Consider the following 18,886-nt stretch of genomic DNA (forward strand, 5'->3'; position numbering starts at 1 on the left):
CTTAAAGTTTGTAATTCCAGGGGATTCTGCTTGTGTTAATAAACTGGCTGATTTATATGTTTATTTTGGTTTAAAGACTAGTTCTATTTCTGTGCTGACCTGACGGACAAAGAGTCATTTCCTAAACCTTTCCTGTCTTTGAACTGGCTATAAGTAGATTTATGGGCAAACAGAATTTTTTTTGTATTGTTAAATAATTTTTGGTGAAGAAGTGCCCTTACAATTTCTTGTAATTTGTCCTGAAATATATTTCCACTGTCTTTCCATCAGTGTACTGTTCAGTTGTTTGTTGTTTGTTGCACAAGTCTCGATCAAACTCTTGTTAACCCATGCAGGAATTCATTACTTGTACGTAGACTTCCTGATGTCTGTCCTGAATTAGCTGTGAACCATTGCCCTTTGCTAATTCAACATTTCACAGGAAAGGTTTGCTGTTGGGCGGCATACTATGGCAGACTTTCCTGAGGCACCTGCTAGGTACTGAATAGTTCCAGTTTTTAAGCCATGCAATTTTGTGTAATTCTCCTTCTCTTGGTAGATTAGGATCTTGGAATGGTGGGAGTCATGTGGCAAACCCACATCCTGTTTGTTGCAAGCTAGCACGCCCTATTCCACTTTGGGTATTTCGGATAGTGAGTCGGTTTTGATATTGAGATGAGCGATCAAAGATTAAGATGCCAGTGTTAGAGTGTTATGGCGAGAAGTGTTTTATGTTCATAAATTGGCTATTGCAGGGGATATCTAACCTCAAATTTGGTAGCATTGATTTTTGATTAATTTTTTGGGTTCCCGTGCAAGCACTTTCCAAAGAAAATAAACTGGGAGGGTGAATGCTGCAAAAAATTTATCTATAAAGCAAACCTCAGTGTTACCTCATTGCAGAAAGCTGTCAAATTCTTGACAAGCAGACAGTTTCAGATGGTAGAAGAATATATGGAAACAGAAAGTCTGTAAGAGTGTTTAAAAGTAAGTTCTTCCGACATGCTTTCCATTCCTCCAACCAGAAAAGAAATTGTGCTTTGCAGCTACGGACTGACTGGCAACCTGCGTGGTTTGTGTTGTTAAATTCTACAGTGACCTGTGGTAAGCAACAGTGCAGTCTTGTATTGGGGATATTTTTTGGCTGTATTTCAGTATTTAGAAATGGTATATTGTCACTCCACTCCCTCCAAGGGTTCAACTATTAATATTCAGAAGGACTGCAAGTCCAGCTCCACTTGAATGTGAAGGATTCAGCTGCATATTGTTCAAATTAAGTGTCCTATCCAAATGTTTGTAAGTTCTGTTATCCTCAGTGTCATGTTTTATTTGATCATTGTGGTATAGATTTTTCTGTAATTCTATATATAATTGGCAATAAGAGACTGGTATTGGTATTGGTATCTCTCTTGAGAGAGGACAAGGTTGCAATTTGGATTTTAACAACAGCCTGTGTTTATATTGTGGCTTTTAATGTAGTAAAATGTTCAATCCGCTTTACAGGGCTCATTTTCAAACGAATCGGCACAAAGCCACGTAGAGATTTGAGGTCAGGCAGAAAGATATTTTATAATGCTTCGTAAAGGAGGAGAGAGAAGGAGACAAATTTAGGGATGGGAGAAGTTGGGGCCTTGGCAGCCAAAGGCATGGCTGCCCATGCTGGTGTGAATAAAGTTGGGAAATAGAGGAGGATTGAATTGAAGTAACAGAGATCTATAGAATCCCTATGGTGTGGAAGCAGGTCATTTGGCCCATTGAGTCCACACCAACCCTCCAAAGAGTGTCCCACCCAGATGCATGCCAGACCTATCTCTGCATTTCCAATGCTAAACACTATGGGCGATTTAGCATAGCTAATTGACATAACCTGCACATTTTTGGACTGTGGGAGGAAACCGGAGCACCCAGAAGAAACCCACGGAGAGAATGTGCAAACTCCATACAGACCAAGGCTGGAATCAAATCCGGGTCCCTTGTGTTTTGAGGCAACAGTCTAACCACTGAGTCAACCTACTACCTCCACCCCTCCCAAGCATTCTGGTGCTGGAGGAGGTTACGGGGATAGAAAGGGCAAGGTCATGGAAGATTTGAAGACAGGAATGGACTGGACTAGGAACACTGAGCAATAAGCACACAGTGAAGGATGAATGGGACTTGGAGTGGATTGGGGTATTGACTTAATTTGTTTCTCAATATTTTCTTTAGCTGCCAGGGTAGGTAATGCAAGCATTGTGGTTCTCCATTTTTCTGAACACCTGTTTTTTTTTTCTTCTTTCACCTCCTTTCTAGTTCTAATCACCGTAGCCTTAGTTTCCCTCTCGCCATATCTGCAAACTGAAATTGCCTATCTGGTTAATAAAATGTGAGGCTGGATGAACACAGCAGGCCAAGCAGCATCTCAGGAGCACAAAAGCTGACGTTTTGGGCCTAGACCCTTCATCAGAGAGGGGGATGGGGGGAGGGAACTGGAATAAATAGGGAGAGAGGGGGAGGCGGACCGAAGATGGAGAGTAAAGAAGATAGGTGGAGAGGGTGTAGGTGGGGAGGTAGGGAGGGGATAGGTCAGTCCAGGGAAGACGGACAGGTCAAGGAGGTGGGATGAGGTTAGTAGGTAGCGGGGGGTGCGGCTTGGGGTGGGAGGAAGGGATGGGTGAGAGGAAGAACCGGTTAGGGAGGCAGAGACAGGTTGGACTGGTTTTGGGATGCAGTGGGTGGGGGGGAAGAGCTGGGCTGGTTGTGTGGTGCAGTGGGGGGAGGGGATGAACTGGGCTGGTTTAGGGATGCAGTAGGGGAAGGGGAGATTTTGAAACTGGAGAAGTCCACATTGATACCATATGGCTGCAGGGTTCCCAGGCGGAATATGAGTTGCTGTTCCTGCAACCTTCGGGTGGCATCATTGTGGCAGTGCAGGAGGCCCATGATGGACATGTCATCAAGAGAATGGGAGGGGGAGTGGAAATGGTTTGCGACTGGGAGGTGCAGTTGTTTGTTGCGAACTGAGCGGAGGTGTTCTGAAAAGCGGTCCCCAAGCCTCCGCTTGGTTTCCCCAATGTAGAGGAAGCCGCACCGGGTACAGTGGATGCAGTATACCACATTGGCAGATGTGCAGGTGAACCTCTGCTTAATGTGGAATGTCATCTTGGGGCCTGGGATGGGGGTGAGGGAGGAGGTGTGGGGACAAGTGTAGCATTTCCTGCGGTTGCAGGGGAAGGTGCCGGGTGTGGTGGGGTTGGACGGCAGTGTGGAGCGAACAAGGGAGTCACGGAGAGAGTGGTCTCTCCGTGACTCCCTTGTTCGCTCCACACTGCCCTCCAACCCCACCACACCCGGCACCTTCCCCTGCAACCGCAGGAAATGCTACACTTGTCCCCACACCTCCTCCCTCACCCCCATCCCAGGCCCCAAGATGACATTCCACATTAAGCAGAGGTTCACCTGCACATCTGCCAATGTGGTATACTGCATCCACTGTACCCGGTGCGGCTTCCTCTACATTGGGGAAACCAAGCGGAGGCTTGGGGACCGCTTTTCAGAACACCTCCGCTCAGTTCGCAACAAACAACTGCACCTCCCAGTCGCAAACCATTTCCACTCCCCCTCCCATTCTCTTGATGACATGTCCATCATGGGCCTCCTGCACTGCCACAATGATGCCACCCGAAGGTTGCAGGAACAGCAACTCATATTCCGCCTGGGAACCCTGCAGCCATATGGTATCAATGTGGACTTCACCAGTTTCAAAATCTCCCCTTCCCCTACTGCATCCCTAAACCAGCCCAGTTCATCCCCTCCCCCCACTGCACCACACAACCAGCCCAGCTCTTCCCCCCCACCCACTGCATCCCAAAACCAGTCCAAACTGTCTCTGCCTCCCTAACCGGTTCTTCCTCTCACCCATCCCTTCCTCCCACCCCAAGCCGCACCCCCCGCTACCTACTAACCTCATCCCACCTCCTTGACCTGTCCGTCTTCCCTGGACTGACCTATCCCCTCCCTACCTCCCCACCTACACCCTCTCCACCTATCTTCTTTACTCTCCATCTTCGGTCCGCCTCCCCCTCTCTCCCTATTTATTCCAGTTCCCTCCCCCCATCCCCCTCTCTGATGAAGGGTCTAGGCCCGAAACGTCAGCTTTTGTGCTTCTGAGATGCTGCTTGGCCTGCTGTGTTCATCCAGCCTCACATTTTATTATCTTGGAATCTCCAGCATCTGCAGTTCCCATTATCTCTTGCCTATCTGGTTGTTGAGTGATGGAAATATAATAGTAGAAAATGTGAGGAGATGTCACAAGTACATGGATTTGATGTGACTTATAAAATTACTGATTGTGGTACTAAGGCGATTGAAGACAACTGCCTCCCTGTGGCTAGGCAAGTACACTCCTGACTAAGTTGCTGTTTGTTCTGCAAGTTACTGAGAGTTGCTTTATTGAAGTACTGATAATTGCACGATTCTTTGTAAGGGGACTACCAATGTTCAAACAAAATAATCATGAAAGAAAAAGTCAAAAGGAGGAGGAAAGAGAAAAGTAAGAAGAAAATTTTACATTATTTGGGAATTAATGAAATTTAAACTAAAAATAGTACCGAAATTCTCTTCTGGTTTCAGAATGCTCATTTGTTAGGCCGGCTATGATTTAAATTTTGCAAACTTGTAAAAATTCAAATATGTTAAGAAACTCTAGACTAATGTGTAGATACGGTCTTTTTTTTAATCTGAAACAGAGACTCAAGCAATGTTTATATTTCTTAGAATATATGATGACAAAAAGTCAGACTGGAAGGAGGAGTAATCAGTCTCTTGAAATATTAAAACAGTAGGTCATAGTGAATTCAGTTACAATTTTATCCACCAGCACAAACCAGGGAAATCCCCCTCATGCTCCTGGCATCATTGACAGTCGCTCACTAATGAGCATGACTGTCTACCTTAGAAGTTCTGTGTCACTGGTCATTGGTTCTGTTGGTCCTTGTGTGGCAGATGATCCTGATCTTGAAGTCCCATCTTGACCACATTTGGTAGGTGTTTACAGGAGATGGAAGTGATCTTTGGCCTTGAGATCATTGGCATTCCTCTCTCCGGTTCCTTTGCTGCACATCCTCCTGCTGATGGGTGTTTTCAAAGAATTGCAATCCATGGTGAACCTTTTTTACAGGGGTTTTCTCCAATTTAGTTTCTTTCAAACAGGGGTCTCCTGTTGCGTGGAAATCTAGATTGCATTTCTTGAGGGAAGCCTTTAGAGAGTCTTTGAAATGTATTTTTGTCCTCTCACTTGACTGCCTTCCTTGAGCTGGGTGAAGATAATTTCGTTTCCAAGCCAGAAGTTGGACCTGTTCAATGGAGTTGGTTTTGGATGATTATGACTCGATACTGATGCTGTTAGCTGCATTCAGGGATGCTGACGTTAGTGTGCTGGTCAACCCAGCTGATGCGGAGGATCCATCTCAAACTGCATCGATGGTTCTTCTCAAGGGTCTTGTGGTGGCATCTAAACATAGTCCAGCCTTTGGAGGAATGTATAAGATTTGGAAGGATAGCTGCCTTATACGTAAGGATCTTGGTATGAGTATAGATGTCACAGTCATTGAAGACTCGCATCCTTGGGTGTCCAAAGGTGGTACTCGCAGATTGGATGTGATGCTCAATCTTTGCATCAGAAATGAGAGGTGACCATCCCGGATAAGGGAAATGTTCCATATTTGGGAAGATATCTTCATTGATCTTCGTTGAAGGAGGAACTGGAACTTTACCTGGGTTTGGTTGGTAAAGGATTTGAGTCTTCCTGAGTTTAATGCTGAGACTAATTCTTCCACTGTGCTTCCACAAAGGCATTAAGCAAGGCTTGAAGATTCTGTTCTGAGAGACCAGAGATGACATTATCTTCTACATACTGATGTTCTGTAGGTCACTGTCATTTTCTTCTTGGATTTCAACTAGTTGAGGTTGAGAGGTTTTCTGACCTGTGCAGCCTCCACGTTACTGGGCAATTTCTTCTTGACAAGGTGAAGTTGAAGAAAAAGGTGTGCGTGAATCAAAGCATTCTGTTCTATTACTGCCTGTGAGGACCACACCGACATCTTGTTTTGGAGGACATGGAGAGTGTTGATAAATTCCGTTGGATGCTGGACTATGACAGGGTGTCCATAGCCACCCTTGAATGAGTCAAAAGCCTTGGTCAGACCAATGAAAGTCATGTAGAGTGTTGGTGTTAATTTGGAATTGCTGAGCAGTGAAAACAGTGTCCATTGTTCCATGGTGTAGTCGGAAACCATATTGGCTTTGAGGAAGGATTCTCTCAGTAACTGGGAGAAGCCACCAGTGAGGATTCGAGTGATGATCTTCCCAGCTGTGAAGAGTAGGGAGATTCCTTGGTAGTTCCCAGAGTCCACTTTGTCTCTTTTCTTGAAGACAGTGGCGATGGCAGCATCCCTAATATCATGAGGGATTTCTTCTTTGGCTCAGATTTTTGGGAGCTATTGTTGGAGATTGTGTAAGCTCTGCTCCTCCAAGCTTGAAAATCTGTGCTGGTATCCATCTACTTCTGCAGCTTTTCCATTTTTCATGTGTATAGTGGTGGCTTCAACTTCTGCCACATTACGTGGGTGTCCAAGTTCATCTTTGGGGAGTTGAGGATTTCCTGGTATGTCTAAAAAGTGAGATATGGCAATTCAAGGTCAGCTGAAGAAAAGAATGTAATATCTGATCTAGGATTTATGATCTGGGTTGTGATCTTAGCTGCATTTCAGAGACTCGTGTAATTGGTGTTTATTTATGAAACTTGCACTTTAGATTTTCAGAAGGGAAGGGACTGCCATAATCTGAGGTAACATGAGGAGCATCAAGTCTTAAGCTTTTAGTACATCTGCAACAGTTGAGGTACCAGGCTACATGTCATGATAAGTTACAAACAGTTTTCTAAAACCCTGCTGCAATCATTATCCGCTATGTTATTTAACTGTGTTTGAAAATGATATTTGCCTTCTGTTTAACTCTGAAATTATAGAGAGAATTGTGATGCATTTTCTCTCTGGATGATCTCTAATGATTGGTACCAGCACCAGTGAATGTATTGTACCATAAAGGTGTGCACTCTGCAAATAAAGGCAAAAAAAGACTTTTTAGTGTTTAGTCCCTACTGTGTGGAAACGGGTTATTATTGCTTCTTAATTAGAAGGTAGTGCCATAGAAGGATTAATGCAAAATCAGCTATTTTTGAGGGGCCATGAACCCATTGGCACCCAACTGACTACAAAATACTATGTAGTCTGACTCAGATATCCTAAGATATAAGGTCTGCTGTTGTGGGTCTGAGAATTTGCAGCCTGTTATTGAGCAGAGGTGGAGAACATGCAGTTTGCATCCAAATCTGGACAACTTGTGGCTGGAATTCTGTTCTAAACTTGACAAAAAATGCTCATTATCCAGCACTAACATTTCTATTCTTTGTCATGGCAGTGGGGAGGCCCATTGGTATTATCGCTGGACTGTTAATTCAGAGACGTAGATAATATTCTGGAGACCTGGGTTAAAGTCTCACCATGGCAGATGGTGGAATTTGAATTCAACAAAAAAAATGTGGAATTAAAAGTCTAATGATGACCATGAATCCATGATTGGTTGTCAGAAAAACCCATCTGGTTCACTTTGGGGAAGGAAACTGCCATCCTTATCTGGTCTGACATACGTCTGACTCCAGACCCACTGCAATGTGGTTGACTCTTAATTGCCCTCTGGGCTACTAAGGATGGGAATAAATGCTGGCACACTAACCATCCTGTTAATGAATAAAGAAAGAAACACATAGAGACAAAATTTCTTGCACTGGCTGCAGAAACATGGGGTTTTAGAGAGGAAGCTCGTCACAGTTAAGTTTGTTATATGTGAATTTTAAGATGTAGCTTTTCTGTAATTGAGTTATGTATGGCCCTTTTAAGTCAGAGACAACGTAATGTAGATTCACTTATGCCAGGGGCAAGACAAAATTACTGGGGACATTGGGATGATCTCCAGTGAAACTGAGTCTTTAATTCCTTTTGCTTGAAGCAATGGTGATGGACAAATTAAGTTGAAGAGAGGTGGGTGGCAATTCTTTATACAGAATTAGAGCACAAAATGGTTTACTACGGGGAGTGGCTGAGCCTGAGACTTTGCATATTTAAGGAGAAATAAATGCACATTTGAAACAGAGGAAAAATAAATTGGTATATTTTCTTGAAAAAGAGGAGAACGTGGCAGGTGTAATGGCTTAATTCAGTTCAATGAAGCAAAGCTAACTCAAGTGACTGAGGTTAATTGTCTTCCACGAGTATAATAAACAGCATGCCTTTCCCTTTTGTTTGCAGCATGTACTGTTTTACAGCTGGTGCTTTGTGAAATTTTTTTTTGGAATATGCTAAATTTTGTTTAATGCCGGAACCAAACATGGCCCTATTGTTTGGCTTTTTTTGAGGAGGAGTGAAGGCTGATCTAATGGAGGATCTGGCAGTAGGCATTGCAGAGTACAGTGAGGAAGTCTGACGCAGGATCGCTGAAATGTGTGGGTGAAGTAACAAAGGACTGCCTGCGTTATTTGTTAAGGTTATTTGTTAAAGTGCGTTTTAAAATTATAGCTCCACATATTTTACACTTAAGTCCAAACAATATGTGGTCTGAATACATTTTTTTGCTTTCATGCATCAACAGGATTTGTTGAGCTTTGTGTACCATTATTAGATGGAAGAACTTGTTTTATGTTGGGCTTCATGTTCAGATGAGCACAAAAGGCGACAATTAAGGGCACATAAGTGCTGCAGTGTTTCACCATTCTGTCTAAAGTTTATATGTATTGCAAAGTAAGTCATGAATACCCAGTTTATCTTACGAATATGTGAAATGCATTTCCTTGTTAAAGTGATTAAAACTGACATTATATGAATTAGTGCCTTAAATGGAATTTCAAGATTACTCCAGTGCTCTATACTATTTGCCACCTGCTGGTTAGTTCACTGAGGCATTGATGCTGCAAACTGAGGATAGTGGTCTATAGTGCCAGAGGTATCCCAGTAGGAGCAGCTAGAAATCTGATGCTTGACATTCACTGACTTCTGTTGCACCAGCAAAGTTTTGATTATGTGGTCATACACATTTGTAAAGGGCCATTGGGCCATTTAAAGGAGGTGATGGCCAAGTAATGTTATAGCTCGATGGCTGAGCTTCTGGATTAATCAATGTTCTGGGGACCTGGGTTGAAAAATTCCATCATTACAGATGGTGGAATTTGAATTAAGTTTTAAAAATTTTAATTAAGAATTGTTGATTGTCAGGCAAAAAAAAGTTCCATCTGGCTCATTAATATCCTTGAAGGAAGTAAATCTGCCATCCTCACCTGGTTTGGTTTACATGTGACTCTCAACCCACAGCAATATGATTGACTCTTAACTGCCTTATGGCTGGTTAGGCATGGACACTAAATCCTGGCCTAGCTGGTGATGCCCTCCTCTTGCAAATGAATTTTTTAAAACATGGTGTTCTTGCCCAAGAATATATATTTCCAGATATATGAAAACTAATGATAACATGGTTTAAAATTTGATTGAGAGCCCTGAAGACTACATAGTTTTCACTAATGCAGGCCAGCAGTGCTGGGGCCAGCATGTACTACTTCTAGATCACCCTCTATTGGATTGTGATTGACACTTCACTTGCTGGCCCTTTTGTTTTCACTGGGCAACATCTAGAAATGAAAACACCTCAGCCTGTTCCAGACAGTCTTCATATTCGCACCATCTGCAATTATTGACCAAACTAGGTCCTGAGTTTAATCAATTCGCCAAGTTGATTCCACCCTGTGAACAAGTGGGCTTCAGGAAAACTTTGAAATTCCTTGTATTATCTATTCTCTGCTTAAAGCAGGACATTGTAATTTCTGAGATATAGTAGGAACTACTGATGCTGGAGAATCTGAGATAACAAGGTGTAGAGCTGGATGAACACAGCAGGCCAGGCAGCATCAGAGGAAGAGGAAAGCTGACGTTTCGAGTCTGGACCCTTCTTCAGAAAATTTCTGAAGAACATCAAGTTTTAAATCTTTCAGTGATTTCTTGCAACAGTTGCAGTTCCAGGCTACATGTCTTGGTTTTGTAATTAGAATATGATAAAAACACTTTTCTGAAGCACTGGTAAAATCTCCATCCAATATGTTATTTAAATTTGTTTGAGGAAGATGATATTTACCCTCTGTTCACCTGCTAAAATTCTAGAAAACGTGGTGGTAATTTTTTACGCTGAGTGGGGATTTAACAATAAAGATGCCCCCTGTCATGTTTGTTTAACACTCCCTGCGAAATATGATAGATTTCAAACAGGCCTAGGATGGCCATGCGCACAGAGTTGTCTGTATGCAGCAGCACCAGCACCACAGTCTAAAACTAGCCATTTGTGGGAGTGCCAACATCAACAAACTGCAAAAAAGGCAACAAAAGCAGAAGTTGCTGGAAAAGCTCAACAGGTCTGGCAGCATCTGTGAAGAAAAAACGAGTTAACGTTTCTGGTCCAGTGACCCTCCTTCAGAATGTTCAGAGGCACAGTTTACAAGATGTAGTACAACAACATACCATGACTTCTTCACTGAGGGCAGATATTGTATGGAATTAAATCACCATTCCTTCAGAGCCAAATCATGGACCTTGCTCCCTAACAGCATTATGATTGCATCTAACGTCTTGGATAGCATGGGCTGAACAAGGCAGCTTGACATCATGCCCCCACCACAAGGCAAATTGGGAAGGGCAATAAATTCTGTACTAGCTGGCAAATACATAGTCAAATTTCAAAATCAACTTGTGAAGCCAAACTTAGAAGTGTGGCAGACAAGGACGATGACAGTTATTAACTGCAAAAAGGACAACACAGGCCAGCAGAATGGGCAACCAAATGTCAGTTGACAATTACTAGACTGGTGTGTACTGATGCATTTCGCAAGGAGGGTTAGGAAAAGCCAATAAAGTTAAAGGCTCAGATTCAGAACATGTGCAGGAATAGAGGGATTTAGGGTGCATATGTCTAGGTTACTGAAGGTGGCAGACGGATTGAAGAGTAGTTAGCCAAGTATGTAGAATTTTGGATTTTGTAAATAGAGGCATTGGGTCACTGGTCAACTTTTATCAGGCACTGGTTAGGCCATAACTACAGCATCCAGTTCCACCACACTTAAGCAAATAAAGAAAAGGTTCTTGAATTCAGACTTTTTAATCAAATTTAAATTCCATCAGCTATTATGGCTGGTTTTAACTTCTGTCTCTGGGGTATTAGTCATTGAGATGTACAGCACGGCAACAGACCCTGCACTCCAACTTGTCCATGTTGACCAGATATCCTAAATTAATCCGGTCCCATTTGCCAGCGTTTGGCCCGTATCCCTCGAAGCCCTTCCTATTCATGTACACATCTGGATGCTTTTTAAATGTTGTATTTATATCAGCCTCCTCCACTTCCTCTAGCAGTTCATCCCATACACACACCACCCTCTGTGTGAAAAAGTTGCCCCTGAGGTCATTTTAATTCTTTCCCCTCTCACTTTAAACATATGCCGTCTAGGTTTGGACTCCTCTACCCTGGGGAAAAGACCTTGATTATTCACCCTATCTATGCCCGTCATGATTTTATAAACTTCTGTAAGGTCACCCCTCAGCCTCTACTCCAGGGAAAATAGCCTCAACCTCTCCGAATAGCCAAACCTTCCAATCCTGGCAGCATCCTTGAAATCTTTACTCTACCCTTTCAAGTTTAACAAGATCTTTCCTATAGCTGGGAGAGCAGAACTGAACACAGTATTCCAGGAGTGATCAAACCAATGTGCTGTACAGCTGTAACATGACCTCCCAATTCCTATACACAATGCGCTGAGCAACAAAGATAAGCGTGCCAAATAACTTCTTCGCCACCCTGTCTACCTGCAATTCCACTTGTAAGGAACAGTTCTCTGTATGGTAACTCCCCAGGTCCTTATCATTAGGTGCTGCCCTGATGTGCCCTTCCAAAATGTAGAACCTCAAATTTATCTAGATTAAACTCCATCTGTCATCCCTTGGCCCTGCAGCCCACCTGATTGAGGTCCGGTTGTACTCTGAGGTAACCTTCGCTATCCTCTGCACCACCAATTTTGGTTTCATCAGCGAATTTACTAACTATGCCTCCTACGTTCACATCCAGATCATTTACATAAATGACAAAAAAACAGTGTACCCAGCACCTGCCCTTACGTCACACCGATGGCCACAGGTCTCCAGCCTGAAAAGCAACCTTCTACCACCCTCTGTCTCGTATCTTCAAGCCAATTTCATATCCAAGTGGCTAGTTCTTCCTGTATTCCATATGACTTAACCTTTTTTAATCAGTCAACCATGTGGAATCTTGTCGAATGCCTTACTGAAGTCTGTATAGACAATGTCCACCGCTCTGCCTTTGTCAATCCTCTTCATCACTCCTTCAAAAAACTCACTCAAGTTAGTGAGACATGATTTCCCATGCACAAAGACGTGTTGAACATCCCTAATCAGTCCTTGCCTTTCCAAATCCTTATAAATCCTGTCCCTGAAAATCCTCTCCAACCACATTTCTTTAGATCTAGGTGTACATTACAGGCAAACTGAGGTAAGAATGACAGATTTCAGGTGTGTTTTGAGAAAAGCCATCTGTTTGCACGTTTGCAATTATTCCAGTTTTAATGCATTGAAATGTCATCATTTGCCATAATGGGATTTGACCCCGTGTTGTCAGAAGATTAGCCTAAGATTGACAGTCCAGTGACATCACCACTACACCAATACCTCCCCAAAGTTATGGTCTAGTTTTCACCTTTGTGAAGTGGATTGGATTTATGGTTTGGGCTCTTACCTGTTCTATTCTGAACATGAACGCTACAATTTTTAAATAACGTAAAGCACAGAAATAAGTGAGAAAGCAATTTTTTAATTTATGTTTTAGACATTTCTGGCTGGGCTCGTCCAGAATCAGATTAGGTGACAATTTTTGAATTTTGATAATATGGGTTTATTTCAATAAATAGGTATTGATAGCTAGCTGCTGGAATTTTACATGATTTGTAATAAAGCTTTATACTTAGCTGGCTATTAGGGTGTAGTTGAGCTTGTTAGAGGTTTCTCTGTTGATTTAGCCATGCCAGTCTCCGCAGAATATTCTCCAGTAAGAAATGTGGTCCCACAGATTCTAAGTTTAATGGAAGACCCTAGGGTGTTCCGTGTCATCTGTGATCTAATGGTAAAGTGTGCCGATTTTTCTGATAAATTGGGAACTGGAAATATCACAACAGTTCCCTGATTCATAAGCAATGAAAGGAACTGAATCATGAAGTATCAGTCATATGTTGAGTAGTTGGCAAGGAAAACAGTCTTTTTTGCATTTTTGTTATTTTTAATACAGTGTTAGAATAGCAGTCTGAGGAGAAAATCAGCTTAAACAAACACTATCAGGTGCCAAACAGATGTCATTTTGACTCAGTTGGTGATAGTTTTATTTCTGAGGCAGAAATAGGTTGGTTTAAGCCACGCTCCAAGTCCCTAACGGTTCCACTGGCATTTCAACTTATTACAGAACAAGAATGCCATTGTTTGAAGTGTCACTCTTTTGATGAAATACTGAATTGCTGAGATGGCTCAAGTTTACATTAACAGAAAAATAGAAGTTAAGTAGGGGGTTCTTTGAGAGTTCTTAATAACCTTCTTATCCCAGATAATATATCTTACACATGAATTAGCTGTTCCCCTCAGAATTGTGTGAAAAGATGGTTATTGCATTTATCTACTTAGTTGACTGGTTACAATGAAAAGCAATTATATGTTAAGGGCTTTGGGAAGTTTCTGAGGTATACAAATAAAGTATTGTTCATCTTGTTGACAGCACATTATCAATTCCTATTTCTCTTGCCCTACTGAAGTAGCCTTTGAAGAAAACATAAACATACATACCAATTGCTAATAAAATGCCGACCGAACTAGCTTTTTGTTCCATCTTGATTATCTGACAGTACACACCAAAGATCACAATGTTCCAGAGGCAAAAGGTTTCCTCATCCTGTTCTAAATATGCTTGTTTGAAATTGACTGCTTTCTTATTACAAAGTAGATAACTGAGATCTGGAATTCTAGGCTAATATTGATACTGGGAAAACAAAATGTTTCCTTTGAGGAAAGAATAACTGAATAAGTACATGCTAATCCTACAATGTTGTAGACAGATCCACTGTTCCAGAGTTTTGAATCAGTATTTACAGCTAATCTGTACCACAGTTTCCTTCATTTTTATCAGAAGATGGAACAGGTAGTGGTGGACTTTCGCAATAATAAATTATATTTTGCTTGGATATTTCTGAGCTCTCTGGATCCCTTTTACCATTCATTCACTGTTCATTATCTTGTGTGGTTTTTCTGTAAAATGAGGTTTATTAATCTTAGTTATAAAACATGAAGATTTGCAGAATCTGGGAACTTTTTTTTAAACATAGTTTTTTCCCTCAATCTTGAAAATGGAATGTGTAATGGTTATAACTTTGAATAACACTTGAAATGACTTTGGGGTATCTCCTTTCTGTAGAATGGTTTCTGGTATAATTTTGGAGTTTCCTTGCAAATATTCAGACTAGACAGCATCTTATAACAGACTTGTGAAGCGAGTTGTAGGATAATTCTATAAGTAGGTCAGTAACTCTGGATACAAAATCCAGTGTTTTCAGATGACATGAAACTTGGAAAAATTGTAAACTGAATGAAGAACAGTGTTGAGCTTGAAAAGGGCATTGACAGATTGGACTGGGTACAAAGGTGGCATGTAAGGTTCGATGCAGAGAAATGTGTCGTGATGCGCTTTGGGAGGAACATTGAAAGACATTATAAAATAGAGAGCACAATTCTGAAGAGGATACAGGAGCAGACAAACCTGGGTACATATGTGCACATGACATTTGAAGTTGGCAGGAGAGGTGCAGCAAGCAGTTGATAAAGCATATTGTGTTCTTGGCTTTATTAATAGCAGCATACAGGACAAGAGCAAGGAGGTGATATTGAACTTGTATAATACACTTACACCTCAGTTGGAGTATTATTTATTGTTCTGGATGTCACATTATTATGAAAGATGTGAATGCATTGGACAGTGTGTAGAAGTGATTTGCAAGAATAGTGCTAGGAATGAGAAACTTTAGTTATGAAGATAGATTGAAGAAGTTGCGGATATTCTCCTTGGAGAGAAGGAGGACGAAGGATATTTGATAGATGGTTTCAGATTCATTAGCGGGCTCAATGGATTAGATAGGAGAAGCTGATTCATGAAAGGCACATGAGCAAGAGTGTAAGGTGATGATCAGTTTGTGGAGATCATGTCTCATTAACTTGATTGAGTTTTTTTGAGGAAGTGACAAAGATGATCAATGAGGGTAGGCAGTGGATGTTGTCTACATGAACTTTAGTAAGGCCTTGGACAAGGTCCCTCATGGCAGACTGATACAGTAGATAAAGTTGCATGCGGTCAGAGGTGAGCTTGCAAGATGGATAAAATACTGGCTCGGCCATAGAAGACAGAGGGTAGCAGTGGAAGGGTGCGTTTCTGAATGGAGGGCTGTGACTAGTGCCATTCCTCAGGGATGAGTGTTGGGACCTTAGCTGTTTGTAATACATTTTCCTCCAAATCATTTATATATAACTGGTCTGATTAGTAAGTTTGCCGATGACACAAAGGTTGGTGGAATTGCGGATAACAGGGAGGATTGTCAAAGGATACAGCAGGATATAGATCGGTTGGTGACTCGGGCAGAGAGATGGCACATGGAGTTTGATCCTGAAAACTGTGAGGTAATGCATTTTGAAAGGTGTAGTCCAGATGGAAAATATACAGTAAGTGGCAGAACCCTTAAGAGTACTAATAGCAGATAGATCTGGGTGTGTAGGTACACAGGTGGAGAAGATCGTCAACAAGGCATATGGCATGCTTGCCTTCATCGGTTTAAAAATTGACAGGTAATGTTACAGATTTATAGAACCTTCGTTAGGCTGCGTTTGGAATATTGTGTTCAATTCTGGCCGCCACATTACCAAAAGGATGTGGTGGCTTTGGAGAGGGTACAGAAAAGATTTAGCTGGATGTTGCCTGGTATAGAGGGCATTAGCTACGAGGAGAGGTTGGAGAAGCTTGGGTTGTTCCCTCTGAAATGACAGAGGTTGATGGTTGACCTGATAGAGGTCTACAAGATTATGAAGGGCATGGACACAGTGGACAGTTAGAAGCTTTTTTCTAGTGTGGAAGATGCAGTTACTAGGGGGCACAGGTTTAAGGTGCGAGGGGCAAGGTTAAAAGGTGATGTATGAGGCAAGTTTTTTTACTTGTGGGTGCCTGGAACTTGCTGCTGGGAGAGGTAGGGGAAGCAGATATGGTAGTGACTTTTAAAGGGTGTCTTGATAAATACATGAATAGGATGGTAATAGAGGGGTACCGTCCCTGCAAGGGTAGGGGGTTTTAGTTGTGATGGGCAGCATGTTGGTGCAGGCTTGGAGGGCTGAAGGGCCAGTCCCTGTGCTGTAAATTTCTTTGTTTTTGTTCTTTATTCTTTGTTCTTTGCATCAATTCAAAGTGATGCGCATAAGAAGTGAGGGCGTCATGAGAAAAATCCTTTTCAATTCTGTAAGTAATTTTGGGACCATTATCAAAGGAAAGGTGTGGTGGCATTGGAGGCAGTCCAGAGAAGGTTCACAAGGCTGATTCTACGTATAGAGGGGCTGCCTTATGAAGAGAGTTAGAGTACGTTGACCCTGTACTTATTGGAATTTAGAAGAATGAGAAGTGACCTTATTGAAACATACAGGATTCTTAGAGGACTTCATATGGTGGATGCTGAAGTGTTGTTTCCTCTTGTGGGAGCGTCGAGGAGCAGAGGGCACTTTCTCAGAATATGCTGTCGCATGTTGAACACACAGATGAGAAGGACAGAGGATTGTTCAGATTGGCTCATTAAGTTCAAGGCTGAGAGAGACATTTTTAATCAATAAGGAAATCAAGGGTTTTCCAGCTGGGGTTGGGGAGGAAGGATAGGAAAGGAATTGATGATGATCAGATCAGCCGTGGTCTGATTGAATGGCAGTGCAGACCCAACAGGCTGAATAGCCTACGCCTGCTCTTCTGTCTTGTGATCACACAACAAGTAGTTAGGATATAGATTGCGCTGCTTTGAAAGATTGCGGAGATACGTTCAATTGATACGTTCAAGAGGACGTCAGATGATTATTTGGATAGAAATATTGTGCAAGGCTACGGAAAAATGCAGGAGATTCGCACTAGATGACAATGGTTGCTTGAAGAACCATATAGTCACAATTGGAAAATGGCATCATTCTGCACCATAACAATTCTATGATTTGTGTGATCCTTATTATAACAGCGTGCAAACAGATACATAAGCCCAAGTTCCAAAGATCTGTGCCCTATCCATTCCTGAAGTCCTATTGCCACTTTTTAAGCCAATTATTATACCAAATCAGTTTTTGATCTATTTAAATATCAGCAATTCTTTGCAATGATACTCGCAGAAGGAATGATCCACACGCAACCAGCTCTTCAGTACTGGTATAGAGGTACCATCTCTGCTCGTCTTGTGCAAGTGGGGTTGAAGGGGAGGAATCATAAAAGTAGTTCTGAAAGCCTATCCTTGGATTTGTAATTGTATTTTAATGTAATTTATTCCCTCAGTAAATAAATTGATGCCCAATCAGAATCATTGCAATACTTAGAAAAAAATCTTATATTTAGTTGAGTTAATTAATTTTGATGTAATTTTAGCCTAATCCTGGTTCTAGCTGTATTTCTAATTATGTTTTAAAAATCAATTTCAGGTAAATTTCATTTAAGGATATGTATGTTATCGATGGCCATTGCTTTGGAGTTGGATGTTTTATGGGTTCAAACCTCACTGTTGAGATTTGATGTTGATAATGAAACTGTATAATATTGTCACATTTGCGGTCTTTCAGTTGAGACATTTGTCCATGAAGGTTGATATCAAAGATTTTGTGGTTCTGCTCAACAAGGAGGGACTGAGTTCTGTCACTGTCCTGGTTAACGTGTATCTCTCATTTGACGCCACAAACACAAATTGTCTGCTCACTAGCTTTGCTGAGAATGGGACTGAGCCATGCATTGGATTCACATCTACTTACATTGCAACTACAAATATATTTAGGATGTATTTAATTAGCAGAACCATGTGGATGTACAACTTTTTAAGCTTTGCAATTAATAAAGTTCTTTTCTAAATTTGCAACATGGTACTGAAGAGCAGAATGCATCTGAATTTGACTGAATAAGACTTTAATTCCTCTTGCATAAAGTTTTCTGCTGGTTTAGTTCATTTTGGTGCCAGTTAACAAATTGTCAGGACCACTGCTTCATGATCACCAGATAAGTCAGATTTTGTCTTTTCTAATGCGGATTTTACATTGTTAATTTTGGGGTTGTTTTTTGCCTTATTTTGTGAAATATGTGTATTCATTCCATTTTTTAAATGTTAGTTATAATTTAAAATAAAGAACTGTGGAGTAGGATGGTTAAAAATACAAGTAAAGTATTTCGGGTGATGGAGACTGCTAAGCAGGTCTGGCAGTATCTGTGGACAAAGAAACAACATTAATGTCTGAAGTCCACTTATCACTCCCCCTCGTCTCATTCAGTTTCTTAACAAGAAACTACTCCTCTTCCTCTGAGGTGTAAATGTAGCTGAAATAAGATCTGATGAGTTGGATTCTTCTAATCATTCATGTATGCTGTGGTTTCACTTATTCATTTAGACATCTCCGTTTTGCTATTCACCTTTTCTGGGAAATTCCTGTTGCCGAATGGCTTTGTTTGCTGAAACTTGAACTGTTAAGTG

At 41.6% G+C, this 18,886-nt stretch overlaps 1 protein-coding gene across 4 annotated transcripts in view; it reads left to right on the top strand.

Moving 5' to 3' along the window:
* Nucleotides 1–18,886, top strand: part of rps6kal (ribosomal protein S6 kinase a, like) — a 121,614-nt gene that overhangs the window by 1,785 nt on the left and 100,943 nt on the right. The window contains exon 1 of one of the 4 annotated variants that reach the window (XM_059651506.1): nt 1,069–1,083. The exons of the other annotated variants lie outside the window; for them this stretch is intronic. The gene's annotated coding sequence lies outside the window, so the exon portion shown is untranslated. Of the gene's footprint in view, nt 1–1,068; nt 1,084–18,886 lie in introns of those variants that run through there. 4 annotated transcript variants of the gene reach the window in all.

Source organism: Stegostoma tigrinum, chromosome 15 (genome assembly GCF_030684315.1).
Source record: "Stegostoma tigrinum isolate sSteTig4 chromosome 15, sSteTig4.hap1, whole genome shotgun sequence".
Taxonomy (NCBI): Eukaryota; Metazoa; Chordata; class Chondrichthyes; order Orectolobiformes; family Stegostomatidae; genus Stegostoma; species Stegostoma tigrinum.